This window comes from Pelodiscus sinensis, chromosome 14 (assembly GCF_049634645.1).
Source record: "Pelodiscus sinensis isolate JC-2024 chromosome 14, ASM4963464v1, whole genome shotgun sequence".
Classification (NCBI taxonomy): Eukaryota; Metazoa; Chordata; order Testudines; family Trionychidae; genus Pelodiscus; species Pelodiscus sinensis.
The window spans coordinates 18,271,403-18,286,626 of record NC_134724.1 but is presented as its reverse complement, the minus strand read 5'-3'; positions in this window follow the sequence as shown (position 1 = coordinate 18,286,626).

Genomic DNA, 15,224 nt, shown 5'->3' with positions numbered 1-15,224 from the left:
AAATTTTAGAATTGATAAATCAAATACAATTAGTAAAAAAACAAAACAAAAAAAACCCCATGAAACACAAAACACACAACTTCTGATATGTTTTATTGCACCAACTTTTGTCCAGCTCTACCAAAATTTTGTTGAAATATCATCAGGCTCTTAAGTGATTTTAGTAAGAGAAGAATTAATTTATTAGTGACCTGTTTGTGAAATCTTATTCGCAGTATACACAATTGAATGATACAGGGTCTGCACCTACATGCACTGCTCAATGTAATACTGTTGTGACTGAAATCAGCAGGATTTGCACAATTGAGCTCTTTATTTTGTACAGTTTATAGTTCTGGATGACCCAGTTCATAGTAGTTTATTTCCTTTACCAAACTAATATTGGGTTCAAATGTTCACTGTAATGTCAGGGACTAATATTTTTACTCTCCCCTTTTCTTAATTTTACTGGTTTTCAAAGCCAAGCATTCCATAAATTAGTTATAGTAAGAGGGATTATTGTGGAATGTGATATAATTGGCAACTTATTGCTGATGTAGGTGATTCATGTTAGCCCTGTAGTAATAGTTACTTATAATTGGAAACACATGTGTTTTCTGGTGTCTAGACTTGGGAACTTTCCCAGGAAGGACTTTCAAGGTTTTTATCTAAGCATAAAAGACCAAATGATTACCTATAAAGCTGTAGACATAGGAACTAAACAAATTTGCTGGCAAACATAGCAGTTTTATAAGTTTAACTTGTTGAATTATAGTACAAAAACTCTTAAATATTTTAGAAATTATTAGACCAGTTTTAATTCTGTGGTTTGTCTGGCTGATATTTTACCATTTCATTTCATGCCAGTGTTTTAAACTTGTTTTATGTTCTCCAGGGTTGCTCCCTAACCTGAAAATAATTTAATACAGTTCTGGGCATAGAGTTGGAGATTATGCCTATATGTCTAACAACATTAGCTATTTAATCTGCCCAATTTAATTGCAATAATGCATTATTGTTTAACCAATACCACAAAAACAGAGCTAGATATTAATATATTTATTAAACAGAGTTCTGTGAAATCGGTCTTGGTATAAAGAAATTACATGGTACCACTTTCTTTTCCATCCATGGTCAGTAGACTGATTTCTGGAAGGATCTCAGAAAGGTACCATGGCTGGAAGCTGTATAGCTTGGGTGTGATCTGACACTGTCCTGATCCTGCAGCTTGCCCTTGAGCAAATGTCTCATGTTAAAATATCCCTGGAAAAGGAAAGCACAGTTGGCTGTCCCAGCAGGAGTGCTTTGCAAATATTGTTCTGGGACTGGCTCAGCCTATGACTCAGGACGAATAATTTCAGTTCTGGCTCTCACTGTAAAATAGGAAACACAAAAGAAATTCAGTGGTGTACTGGAGCCTTACAGAATATGACTTAATCATCATGCTTCAGACAGTGAGTGTAGAAGAGCTATATTAACGGATGTCAGAAGCCTTCTGAATTCAGATCTCATGTACTGTACAGTCTTTTTTCATCCTACCTGTTATGACAGCAAAAAATGGCATACACTATCTGGCTTCTGCAGCCAAGTATATGGTTCAAACTATTTCATCAGGAGCCTAACAAAATCTGCTTGCTTGACTGCCTGCCTTTCAATCATTTTCTTAACTAATTAAGAAAGTCTGCCAAGCCTTACTGGGCTAAGGTACTAATTGTTCTCAAGCAAGTGTTCCAATCTTACACCAAGTTAGGAAGTGTCTGTATTTTAAATGACTACATGCCAAAATTCCAGTTCAGTCAGACCTATTAGTTTATATGGATATCTGGATATCCAAAGCATCAAGGAAATAACAAACCCAAAAGGCATTATTTTCCAGCAATTGAGAATCTGTAAGTCCTGTTTACTCTTAAAGGGGGTAGCATTCTGATACTTCTCCAGTTCAATTTCCAAACCAGAAAAAGAGCATAATACTATAGGAAAAACTATTTCTCCCAATCTTTCTGGTTAGGATGGTCCCATGATTCTGGTCTCAATGACAAAATTCCATTGACTCATTCATGCAAGATCTGTCAGTCGGATTTTATCTAGGTTGCTATACTGTACTCAGCATCACCAGGCTATCATTTAAAGAGCGGCCCCCTGACAACCAAGTCACTGGAAATTCAAGAACGCCTCTTTTAGCAACAGTTCCAATCTAATTTTGCAAACCAAAGAAGTTTGGAAGATTTGGAATAATGATGTGGATCCTTCTCCAAACCAAGGCACTGTGCCTATTTCTGCAAACTATTGTTCCTTACTCATAAATAGTTAACATTAATTTAATACACGTGGTAAGAAGAATGTTCCATTGTAGCATGTGTTGCATAGCAGAACTCTGATTCTGAAACATTGACGTTGCATTGATTTATTCCTGACAGTAGCTCACAGCCTGGTCATTCAATTAGTAAGTAAAAGACTTGTGCCTATCAACACACTCTCATTTTTAATCTGAATGCTGTATTTCTTTTCCCTACTCTTCATCAGTCTTTGGTCTTAATCCACAAGCTGTTCCACATGGGTCTGTAAGTATCCAGGGATGTGTTGAAGTATGACAGAAGCAGGATCAAAATCTTTGTCAAGAACAGTCTTCATATGTCTTTAGAAAGTGAGTAATGCGTTTTTGGGTGTTAACAAATACAAAAAGTTTTCTGTTTCTAAAGTAAAAAACAGTACAAGGACTCATTTAACACGGATAATTGCAAAGATTTACTCATGACTAGAACCACATGCAGATACAAAATTCGTATTAGTATCCACATCCATTTCTGCAAAAATGAGCCACATATTTCTGCATTAACATCCACATAAAGCAGATATCCACAAATTTTCAAGGCTCTATTCATGATCTTAAACTTAGATTCTGCTTCACAGAAATGTGTTTATTTCAAATGCCAGACTTTTTTGTTTTATACAGAAAATTAGAATGAATTAATCAAAATTATAGCAGAACTTGAAACATTTTATTGCTAGAACAGTTTTAAACAGCCATCTGTGCTAGGTAAGAAAGTGTGCCTAATACAAAGGTATTTGTTTCTACTTGAATGTGCAGCTGAAGAAGAGGAATTGGACAGGAGGTGGTATATTTGAACAGCTATTTCTGCATGTGTGTGCTGCTGCTTTGAAAATACTCCAAACTCAGTGCTTGTGGTTTTTGTCACGAGTTACCTGCTGCCTGGGTTTGCACATGCTGTTTTAATCATAATCAGTCTTTGCATTGTATAGTGTGGCTTTTTTTCCCATGAACATCTTTGCTAAATCATTTGTAAGGATGATGTACAATATGATAAAAATAATAGGAGCCAATTTATTTTGCCTGGCGGGTGCTCTAGTGAATAATCTCTTTAAAAGAGCATGTTGCTTGAGGACCTTGCAGAAATTACCGCTTGAGCAGAACATCTGGTTAGTGGGTTTGGCTAAAGGAAGCACATTACACTATCACCCCAAAGACTGCATGAATTCCTTATTCATTCTGGGGTACTTTTCCAGACGATGATATTGATCTTAAAAAGCTATATTAGTTTGGGTCATAACTACTAAATGGCATCTCTCCCTTTGTTCTACTATGTCACTTCGAATAAGATGATGCATGTAAGTTGGATGTGGGTGCCTAGATTGAAGGGCTTGGTGGCAAGAGATATTCAGTAAAAGGTCTTCAATTATCTGTTAATCAAACAGAGCCTGAGGTTTGTTGCAATTCATGGGAGAGGTGAAAGTCATCTGTTCAGCCCCGGGGGATGCAGGCTGCCAGTATAATCCATGCACCTTTTTGGAGTGGTGCACTGTCCCATCAAGTGGCACTGAGGACGATGAGTCTGCTGTACAGCTTTAGCTGAGAGCCAGCTGGCTTTGAGCTCATGTGGTACAGGCTCATGATCTATGCTTCAAAGGTCCCAGGTTTGATTCTGCCTGCTGGTGTTGCACCAGCGTCCCCCAAAGGTTGGTAAGGTAACTGATGATCCCTAGGGCACAAGGAAATGCCAGCCATGCCTATACACCAGTCAGTGACCACAGAGGAGGTGGTAGAGGAACTGCTATATTATCTCTGTGCCACCAAAACAACACCCTACACTGGCATGGTCAACTATGCTAAAGCACCTTGCATGTCGCAGCAGCAGAATTCCAACCACAGGTCTGGAGTTAGAGCACATTTGTACTTTGCACTGTTAAAATGCAACCTGTCTATCCTCAAATTATTTACTGAGTTGTATAATTAATATGGTGAGGAGCTACGGCACAGCATTGTCGGTACTATGTTTATAGTATGTGGCTTCTTGTTGGTTAAATAGTCTGTCAAAAATCTGCCCCAATTATAAATGGACTCATGCAATAAGAATATGCACATTACCAATGTGCACATTAGATGTTCTAGAATGGATTCTGCCCTGTTACATGGATGTAAATATGCAATAACTCCATTGACGTGAATGAAGACCAGACGTTAGTCCCTATATCCATCCTAACCCCATTCCAATTTTATGGAAATGACCATAAATTACTCAATTATTTTTTCTGGGGTTGGAAATTAATTTTATAGATGGTCCCTTTTGAGTTTGTTAGCCTGTCTATTTTTCAGTATCTTGGGTATTACAGGCAACAGCAATATAAACACACTCTCATCTCTTTAAATGAAAACACACAGAAACCCTTCTATTTTGCTGTATCCATTCACACACGTTTTTGCAATGACAAACCAGTGGGAGTTACATATGTAATACTCTAATGTTTCTACATGAGCTTTGCAGCAACTTAGCAAATACTGTTTTATATAAAGCCAGATGGTTTACCTTTTTAACCATTCATTGTGACAATTGTCTACTTCTTTGTAAATGGATTTTTATTTTACTATGTGGATTTCTTTAGGAAATCTCTTCAAAATTATTTCCTGGCTGCATTTTTCACATTGGGACTGAAATGTGGATAGTTAAAATGATTTGGAAAAGGTTTCCAATTTGATATTCATGCTTCAAATGCTGTTCATTAACCCAAGCATGAAACAGTGGTTTGGTGGTTGTTTTTTCCATATTCTCTTATTAGAATAAAAGCACACTTTCATTTATTTATAAAATTATTTAATGAGGTTAATGATTTATTTTCACCTGGGTTATACATCTTTTCTTTCTACCGGTCTGGCTGCCATGGGGGAGGGGGCGGCCCTCCAGTTAGCATGCCAGTAAGGCAGATGCTTACCAGTTAACTTTTGACATCCCTAATCTGATTATAGCTGAGTATGTTCTTTTAATAGTATAGGCATAACTTTCAAATGTTGACACTATCTTAGAAAACCACTGTTCTGCATATGAACGCCCAGACCCCAACTTTATGCCTAGCATTAGTTTTTGGTTACTGATAGAAGTTCCCAAATGTGAAACTGGAGGTAAAATCTAAAAGTTGGTTGTGTATTTGGGTGTATGCAAAAGAGGCTTTATTTTAACAGGAAGTGGTGCCATTTTTTGCTGGACTGTTCGTTAGTTTCTCCTTTTATGTAGAATAGTGATAGAGATGTAGCCGTGTTAGTCTGGGGTAGCTGAAGCAAAATGCAGGACAATGTAGCACTTTAAAGACTAACAAGATGGTGTATTAGATGATGAGCTTTCGTGGGCCAGACCCACTTCCTCAGATCAAATAGATCTGAGGAAGTGGGTCTGGCCCACGAAAGCTCATCATCTAATACACCATCTTGTTAGTCTTTAAAGTGCTACATTGTCCTGCATTTTGCTCCTTTTATGTAGGGATACATGTTCAGAAATTCATTTTTGATTAATCATGGTTTATTTTAAAAAATATATAGCAGTTCTTTTTGGATTCAGTATAATCAAGAATGTCAATGTTAATTTGTGCATGTGGGCAAGATTCTTCACAGTTTATAGCAAAATCAGGTTAGCTGTCTCAGAATCATATGAATTACAGTTACAGAATACCCAACTAAATCTGATCTGCTAAACTTCCAGCCAACAGTCATATCTAATTTTGTCTTAAGAACTAGTTTGTGCTTCTTTCTGCCTTAACCTAACTAGTAGGGATGTTTCTTGCAAATACTACTTAGGCCAGTTTCTTCCATATTCATTAGTTCTCATATTTGCTGCTAATTACGTTATAGGTTGAACCTCTCTAGTCTGGCAAAATCCATGATCTGGCATGATTTTACAGGCAGTCCCCGACTTACATGGATCCGACTTAAGTCGGATCCGCAGTTACGAACGCGGCTTTTCTCGCCCCGGAGGACACAGACTGCGGGACCTCGTGGTCCCGCCGCCCGTGTACTGCGGGGCGAGAAAAGCTGCTCCGCGTCTCCCTGGTCTGCAGAGGGGCTCGGGCAGCCGGGGCTTTGCAAAGCCACGGGGGAAGCCAGCAGCGGGACAGCCCAGGCGCGCCTGGGCTGCCCCGCAGCCCCAGCCCCTCTGCGGCTTTGCAAAGCCGCGGGGGAAGCCAACAGCGGGACAGCCCAGGTGTGCCTGGGGTGCCCCGCAGCCCCAGCCCCTCCGCGGCTTTGCAAAGCCGCGGGGGAAGCCGGCGGCGGGACAGCCCAGGCATGCCTGGCCTGTCCCGCTGCAGGCGTGCTCCAAGGCTTTGCTCCCCGTCTCCCTGCAGACCAGGGAGACAGGGAGCAAAGCCGCGGAGCACGCCCGCAGGGGGACAGCTCAAGTGTGCCCGGGCTGTCCCACTGCGGGCATGCTCCAAGGCTTTGCTCCCCATCTCCCTGGTCTGACCAGCAGACCAGGGAGACGGGGAGCAAAGCCTCGGAGCATGCCAGCAGTGGGACAGCGCGGCGCGCCTGGACTCTCCCGCTGCCCGCGTGCTCTGTGGCTTTGCTCCGCGTCTCCCAGGTCAGCAGACCAGGGAGACGGAGCAAAGCCGTGGAGGACTTGGGCGTCCCCACCCCCATCTCCCTGGTCTGCTGGGGGGGGGGGGGGTGCAGCTAGTGCCCCCCCCCAGCAGACCAGGCTTTTCTTGCCTACCCCTGGGGTAGAGCAGCTGGGGGCTGCTGGGTTGGTCCCGCAGCGCTGCTCCGGACCAACCCGGCAGCACCCCAGCTGCTCTGCCCCAGGAATCCTGATTCAGCCGCTGCTGGTCAGTTTCAGTAGCAGCTGAATCAGGACGCCTGAGGCAGAGCAGCTGGGGTGCTGCTGGGTTGCTCCAGTAGCGCCGAGGAGCCGCGCTACTGGAGCAACCCAGCAGCACCTCAGCTGCTCTGCCCCAGGCATCCCCAAGTCAGCCGCTGCTGAAACTGACCAGCGGCTGACTACAGGAAGCCCGAGGCAGAGTTGCTCTGCCCCAGGCTTCCTGGAATCAGCCGCTGATCAGTTTCAGCAGCAGCTGACTTGGGGACGCCTGGGTTTCTTAAGTTGAATCTGTATGTAAGTCAGAACTGGCGTCCAGATTCAGCCGCGGTTGAAACTGATCTTTTTCAGCAGCGGCTGACGCCGGTTCTGACTTACATACAGATTCAACTTAAGAACAAACCTACAGTCCCTATCTTTTACGTAACCCAGGGACTGCCTGTAGTTAGTTTATTGTCTGTTTATCGTGGGTGTGGCGTTGTTAAAAAAGTTTGTCTACAGCCACCAGTCCTGGCTTTCAGTGTTCTGTGCTGTTGTTTAGCTCTGTATCACCCCTCAATGTCTTCTAGGAGATTAGCAAGCAAGGGAAGTCCTGGTAATGCTGCTAAGCATAAGCATGTTTTTTGATGCTTTATCTACTTATTTGCTTATGCCAATACACAATTTTACTGTAACAACACTAACACTTTATGATGAAGAGAGCTAATAACCCTGGGCTAGGCATAGGCTTATATAGCGTGTTTCAGTATGTTCGTACATTATTAAGCAGCATTGCAAACACTATTCCGTTTATTTGCCTCAGCAAAATAAAAATAGAGACCCACTTGCTGCACTATCGACCTCCCATGGTTTGGCAAATTCTCTGGTTCAACATCGGTCAGGTCCCAAGCCTGCTGGACTAGAGAGGTTCAATCTGTACATTTAAAGTGTATTACAGACACATTTAGTCTGTTATTTCCCTTCAGATTAGCCAATTTTCATATATATGAAATAGAACTAACACCATGGCTATGCAAAATAATTCTTTAAAAACTTCAATTAGTTGAATATTAACTTCTTATAAACTTTTTATGTAAATGCAAAATCTGTAACTTTTAAATATTGTGATGTACACAAGGTGAGCCATGCAAATTATACTCATTGCTGCTGTCTCCCCAGGGCAACTGTTTAGCTAATGTAAACTGGCATAGTTCCACTGAAATCAGTGCAGCTCTGCCATGTTGATGTACAGTAACTGAAGATCTGGTCCTCCATTCTTAACTTGCCTCTCCACTTTGCTGTTTGACAGTTTTGTGGGTTGTTTCCTGCATTTAGTTGTGATGTGTGACGCCCCGTTTGAAACATAGCATTGTTAGAGCAAATAGGTGCCGTGATAAAGTACTAGCTAAATCCTCTTTATTTCTTTAACTACATTGAATTCATGCTGAAATTATCTCAATCAATAACTGGCAGAGGGAAAGCAAAGCTACTCTATAAAGAGCCTTGCTTGTTTCATCAACGGAATCTCTTACTCAGCACTGCTGTAGCAGAAAGCATGTGCATTGGAAGGCTGGGCTTGAGAATATCTGTCAATATTAAATGTTCATTTATTCCTGAGGCTCTTGAGGTGACATTCTGTTAGATAGTACTGTCTGATGTAAAACTGCTTCATACATGAAGTCAATAAGACTTATGTAGGCACAATTAACTATAGTAGGCTACACTTGCATTCAGGTATGGGAATACATCTTCACTTGTTGCAATTACATCTCTTCATCCAGCATTTGATTTCATTCCACAAATGGACCGATTAAAACTACAATTTAGATAAGTGATGCTAGTAGTGTAAATTGTTACGCCTCAGGAACTGCAGTCAGTTAAAACTTTAAAATTTAAATCTCTACGCTGGGGGTGGGGTTGGAGAAAACCCAGAGTGTTAATCCATGTGACTCAGACAAACTTGCAGTCCCAGTCACCACAGGTAAATTAGGGAACATGTTGATTTGGAAAACATGTGCTGCACTCCGCTATAGAAATCTGGATTTCATAAATAATTTTTAGCACCCGTAAGCTGATGCTGACTAGTGCCAACGAGACAATTTAATAAAGAGTTTAACATTATGCAACACAAGCCAGCTTTGCAAACACATGCTTTCCTGCTGAGATCAGAATGAATATCAAGTGCAGTATGCAAGCCAGACTGTACAAGCCAGCTTGTCTACATGGATCTCTCAACTGACTTCACTTATTGTTGTGATGGGCAGAGTTCCATGGCAGTAATCACAGCAGAGTGTTCACCCTGAGCGCCGTTCCAAGCTCCATCTTACTGGTTACAATGTCAATTATTTTAACATACCTCTTCATCCGCAAGCTGGCCTGTTCCGCTACATTTACCTTCCAAATTATAAACCTCCTGAATAAGATGGCCAACACATCTTGCCTCTGATTTTCTATTTTTTACTTGGGATTTAGCTATCACCAGCTCTAAAACATCCTCTTAATAAAGAGTGCAAATGAGTAGATTATGTGAGTTCTGTATTTTTCATCAGTTCCCTTTCAGGATGTTTTCTAAGTGATTTGGGCTAATACAGAATAAGTTGAAAATGATAGGAAGTTGGAAATAGGCTTCAGCCAAGTGTCTAACATTTAAGTGCTGTATGTTGATGAGAGAGGACTGAGTAATGATAAAGGACACATCCTTCTCCAGGTTACTGAAGCCAACTACATCCTTTGTTCCTGACCCAGCAGGGACTGGGAGTCTTGTGAAAACAGTTTGCTGGCCTCCTGGAGGAGAGGGAGTGCCTTCTGTGAGTCTGGGTGGTTCCAAAACTGTGATGATGCCCTCCTCTGTTTAGCCAGAGGAACTGAATGAAGTTCATAAATGATAAGGAACCACCCATAATTATGGTCATGCAGCAGCTACTTGCTAAACTTAAGGAAACCTTCCTCCATTCCAAAATAAGGAGAAAGAACCTAGGTTGTTTGTGAAGAGGCATAAGGAGATAAAGTATCCAGTCTGCTGCACTTGGGCAAGATGATATTGGGGCAGAAGGAGGCCCATACTTAAGGTACTAGCATAAAAAGAATGAGAGAAGCCTGGGGATAGAAAGCAAAGGCAGGAACAGGGGATATCAGATTACCCATATTCTAAAGGGCTGAGAGAAAGGAGAAGAGGTTGAAAGAAAAGAGAGGATCACTGACCATGACAATCTGTGTGGGAGACTAGATACACTAGAGAGCATACTGTATGGTTTTGGACTAGAACAGAGTTTCTCAAACTGTGAGTCGCGAGCAACTGAGTGGGGGGTTGCGGTACCACAAGTTTGAGAACCCCTGGATTAGAAGATCTACTTGACATTGCTCAGGTTCTTAACTCAATTCATTTTTGTTTTTTCTTCATTTAAATCATTGCTCTGGAGTGAGGCTTGGGAACAAAGGGTTCATTGTGCAGGCTGCCCTGGGGAGAGAAGACTACCCCAGTCTCCTCTCATTGCAGCAGGTTGGGGCCAGGTGAGAAGCACCCCTCCATGGCCGCTGCAGCTCCAGTGGGCACAGCCAAAGAAGGGGTGCAGACACACAAGGGGACAAACTCTCTCAAATATATTGCAGATAGCTGACCCTTTCTCCACGTCTGCCCCTTGCTGGCCCAATGGGGTTATAGCTTTCCCGCTCCCTATTTCTGGCCCCTTGCTGCCTCCCCATCCCCTCTGCCAGTCATTATACAGTACGACTGTCCCTGTTTTCTATCCTATATCCCAGGCTGCCTCCACGTGGTCATTATATAGCACAGCCCTCCCTTTCTGTTTTATGAGAACCTATCCTATTCCAGGCACATCCTGGCACAACCAATCCTGACCTTGCTTTAAGTTATGATAAGAGGATGCTGTATACTGTATTTGGTGATCCTAGCACTTATTGTTAGAAGGAGTTCTAGAACAGACAGACACTCTCAAATATATACAGGCAGTCCCCGGGTTACGTACAAGATAGGGACTGTAGGTTTGTTCTTAAGTTGAATTTGTATGTAAGTCGGAACTGGTACATATTGTAGGGGAAACTCTAGCCAAACTTTTTTTTAGTTTTGGATAGCATAGGGAAAGGTTAACACCCCTCTAATGTTTGTTTTGCTGTCTGTTCCCCTGTTCAGAAGATTTCACATCTATTTCTGTCCCTGTGACAAACTCAGGCCTAAAGGAGTAACTCATCAAATACCAAACAGCTCTGCACCATGCTTTGAGCTAATAGCTTTATTTCCACACACCACCCAGGGTTCTAGGAGGAGGGTCCTTTTTTTGCTAACACAATGTGGCCAGCACTTTGTTTGTTTTGGTGGAGTCTTTGTTTGCCCAGGGAGCCCAGCATGTATAGGGGGAGGAGGGGCGGAGAGGCTGCTTTTGTCTGCTGTTTGGCAGCCTGTTGCTCAGGGGAGGGGGCAGCCTGTTGCTGGCAGGGGGGGAGGGGAGAGGCGTGCAGGATGCGAGGCCGTGGGGGGGGGGGGCAGCGGGCGTGGGGAGGCACTTTTCCTCTGCCCGGCAGCTCTGTGGGATCCCTGTCCCTGTGGCCAGCTGCTGCAGGCAGAGGCCAGTTGGAGCCGGCCGAAGAGGAGGAGGAGGTGGATTCTAGGACCCAGGTGAGCGAGCCCCGGGGACGCTGCTGCGCTCCGGGAGCCCGGCATGTATAGAGGGGAGGAGGGGCAGAGAGGCTGCTTTTGTCTGTTCGGCAGCCTGTTGCTCAGGGGAGGGGGCAGCCTGTTGCTGGGGGGGGGGGGCAGCGGGCGTGGGGAGGCACTTTTCCTCTGGCCGGCAGCTCTGCGGGACCCCACTCGGAGCCGGCCCGAGGAGGAGGAGGATCCTAGGACCCAGGTGAGCGAGCCCCGGGAATGCTGCTGCGCATGTGTGGGAGTTGCCTCACCCCGTTCGTATCTAGGGATCCGACGTAAGTCGGATCCACGTAAGTCGGGGACTGCCTGTAGTAGATAATTTTACCAAATCTGATAGAGCTCTTTAAGTTAAAATAAAAGGGGTTATACTTCTGGCTTTTTGCTGCTGCTACATTTTCATATTTACTCATTCACATAATTTAGTAAACAACTTAGAAAGGGGCAAACCATGTCTGCTCACCAAGAGGTCTGAAGGCAACATGTGTAGGGGAGTCCCACTGCCCGTTGTGAAGACTGAGGACCAGGAGCCTGTGCGGGAGTTCTCCCTTTGAAGACTCACTGAGGACTCACTTGCAGAGTTACTGGAATAGAAGAATGAGGGGCGAGGAGTGTCAATTTGTGGGTAAATCTTTTGGTCTCCTGTAGCGGGGCTTGTACTTCATCTGAGTCCTATGTCAGCCTTCAGGTTGTAGCAGCGATTGTAGAACAGCTCAGCTTTGTTTTCATGGCTCTGGAATATGATCTGTCCCCCAACTCCTGCAGATTTCCTCTGTTGCCTGTATTACTCAGATTTGGAACAGGGAATCGGATTTGACCACAAACGGGGATTCTAATATCTTTCCAAGATGTCATGACATTTTACTGGAAAACTTATAAAAATGCCTATCTGTTTTTAATTGCTCTCCCTCCGGGTGAAAATTTTGATTTTATAGTTTCCTATAAGAAGGTCCAGAAGATTGATAGTAAAATCCCAGACTTGTGAACCACATGTTGAGTTCTGTGATAAAGCAATGCCTTCGTATTCAGCAGGATACTTTTACTGTACTTTTAGATAAGCCCTTGTATGTATGTGTTTTAGTTGTTAGTCTGTTCACCATGTGGAGAAATGTCGAATAGGTCTGGAATTGGCTTTTTAGCCCTTTTTTCTGGTCATCTTTGCTATTCTAAAATAAATACAGAGTGGGCAGGAGTGTGCTTAGCAAACCAAGTACACTGTGCAAAGTGATGAATAATGTAGCCTCTTCAATATTTGATGATACACAATTGCTAATACTATATAGGTTTGGATTGTCTGTCCTCTTGGATATAACACCTTTCTGTCCTCCAGCAGTGTTAGGTATTTGACATGTTCTCAGCCTTGTCACATCCATGCTAAAAGCTCCATTTTGAAATATTGGAAGGTCATGCAAGAATATGACTGGGCTGTATAAATAGGGCTTGGCTGAAACCGCTTCTAATCTAGATCATTCCCTTGTGAAAGAAGAGGAGGCACTGAGGCTGCATGAGGTGAATGCTCCCAAAGGAAATGTCCCAAAGAGAGTTCTCTGGCATACCATAGGAACTCAGTATGTATAGAATGGAATCTTTTCTAATTCAGTCTTCGTATCACATCCATCATATGGTATCTGAGATCCATGAAAACATGCACATAGACATTGCAGAACACTTTGATATTTAACCAAAACATTTTTATGGAAGGCCTGATGATGCCTCGTGGTTTTGATGAGGGGCTACAGAGCCCTTCTCATATATAGCACTTTTGCGACGTATGCACACCCCATCTCTTAGCAGAAAGTATACAGGGATGTGGACACCACCTAGTTGGCCATTAAATCATTGGCAATCCCTCTCTTGATCTAGGAATACCAATCCTTGGTGCAGAGTCGTGCCATCTAAGGGTTAGAGTCAATGAAGAGCGGCCCACTAACTCAGGGCAGCCCAGCCTAGTAGCCAAAGTCAGTAGGGATTGTTAGCCCTTGCACTCAGCTCGGTTCAGCTTGGTAGCCAAAGTCAGTAGTGGCTGGCCCATAACCTCAGGGCAACATGGCTTAGTAGCCAAAGTCCACAGGGGATGGCCCTTTAACTCCAGGTGGGACCGGCCTTGTAGCCAAAGTCAATAGGGGTAGGCCCTTTAACTCAGGGCATCATGGCTTGGTAGCTGAAGTCCGTAGTGGTCAGCCATTGTCGCAGCGCAGCACAGTCTAATGGCCAGAGTCAGTTATAGTTGGCCCCTGTCTCAAGGCAGTACGGCCTATTGGCTAGAGACAATGGGGTTTGGAGGCAACGGCCTCAGTAAGAGTAAGGTGGAAACCTGGGCCCCCCTGACTCCACTGGGTCCTGACCCAGGACCCTGTGAGCACCAGAGCGGTCTACCACTCCCTTGGCGGGGAATCCAGACACAACGCTCCAAATTTAACTGAGTGGGAGAGGCTGCTTCCTGGGTCACTTCCTACTGGTGTCGGTGGGGCAGCGTCCCATGTGATCGCTGGGTCCTCTGGTTCCCCAGCAGCCATTTCTCCCTGGGGCTCCCCTTGGGCTGTGTAGCAGCAGTCTTCTTGGGCTCTGGTTTGCGTTGTCAGGGTCACTGGCTGGTGGGGCCCTGGAGCCCCTGCTGGAGGTCCTTCTCCTTCCATGGCCAGCCCAGACTGAGCTGCTCTCTTGCCTTTTATGCTGCCCCAGCATTTGGAGCATGCCCAGTCTGGGTGGAGAGATGGGATTTCCTCTGTCCACAGAAATTTAACCCCACTGGCTTCAGTGCACACCCCATCCCAATCACTTGTTTGAATCCGGCCCTCGTTTGATAGAGGCTAAATATAATTAATAGCAGATAGTTGTTTGGTCACCTATATGACTTGAATTAATTATTTGGATTAGAATTTAATCCACTCTCTTATATGAAAACTGAGCTTAAAAGGCCAGTTATACAGCGTCTATAAATTCTCTCACTGTCCAACATTTAACAGTGACAGATAGATTTGGGATTATTTTTAAACAGAGCCCTGGGTTGTCCTCAATTACTTGGCAAATGCCTAAAAGCATTCATTCAGATTAAATGCTTATTGATTATATACAAGAAAGAACAAAAAATGGAAACAGGCATTTATATTGAAAATTGATTGATTGCAAAACAAACTTAGTCCAAACTTTTAAAGCCTTTCTCCTTTTGGAGGCAGAATATCAATGTCTTCAGAATAAGGTTTATTTTATTAAAAGGAAAGAGCTAATTTTACTCTGTTCTGATGCACAGGGAACATTTACTTATCCTGTAAATTGCCACACACAAGCAAGAGAGACAGTGTTGAAAAGATGAGTGAAATGTGACTTTACTGATATTTTCGGAACCCCGGACTGCTGGTTAGTTGTGAGTGACTGCTTTGGCTGCCAAGTTCACCATGACATCTGCTGCTTGGACCCTCTTTACAATCTAGTCGGGGAAGTCATGTGATTGGACGTAGTCTCTTTAGACAAGAAAAGTTTGGAGGAATACTGCATAGTTCACTGCAGGATTT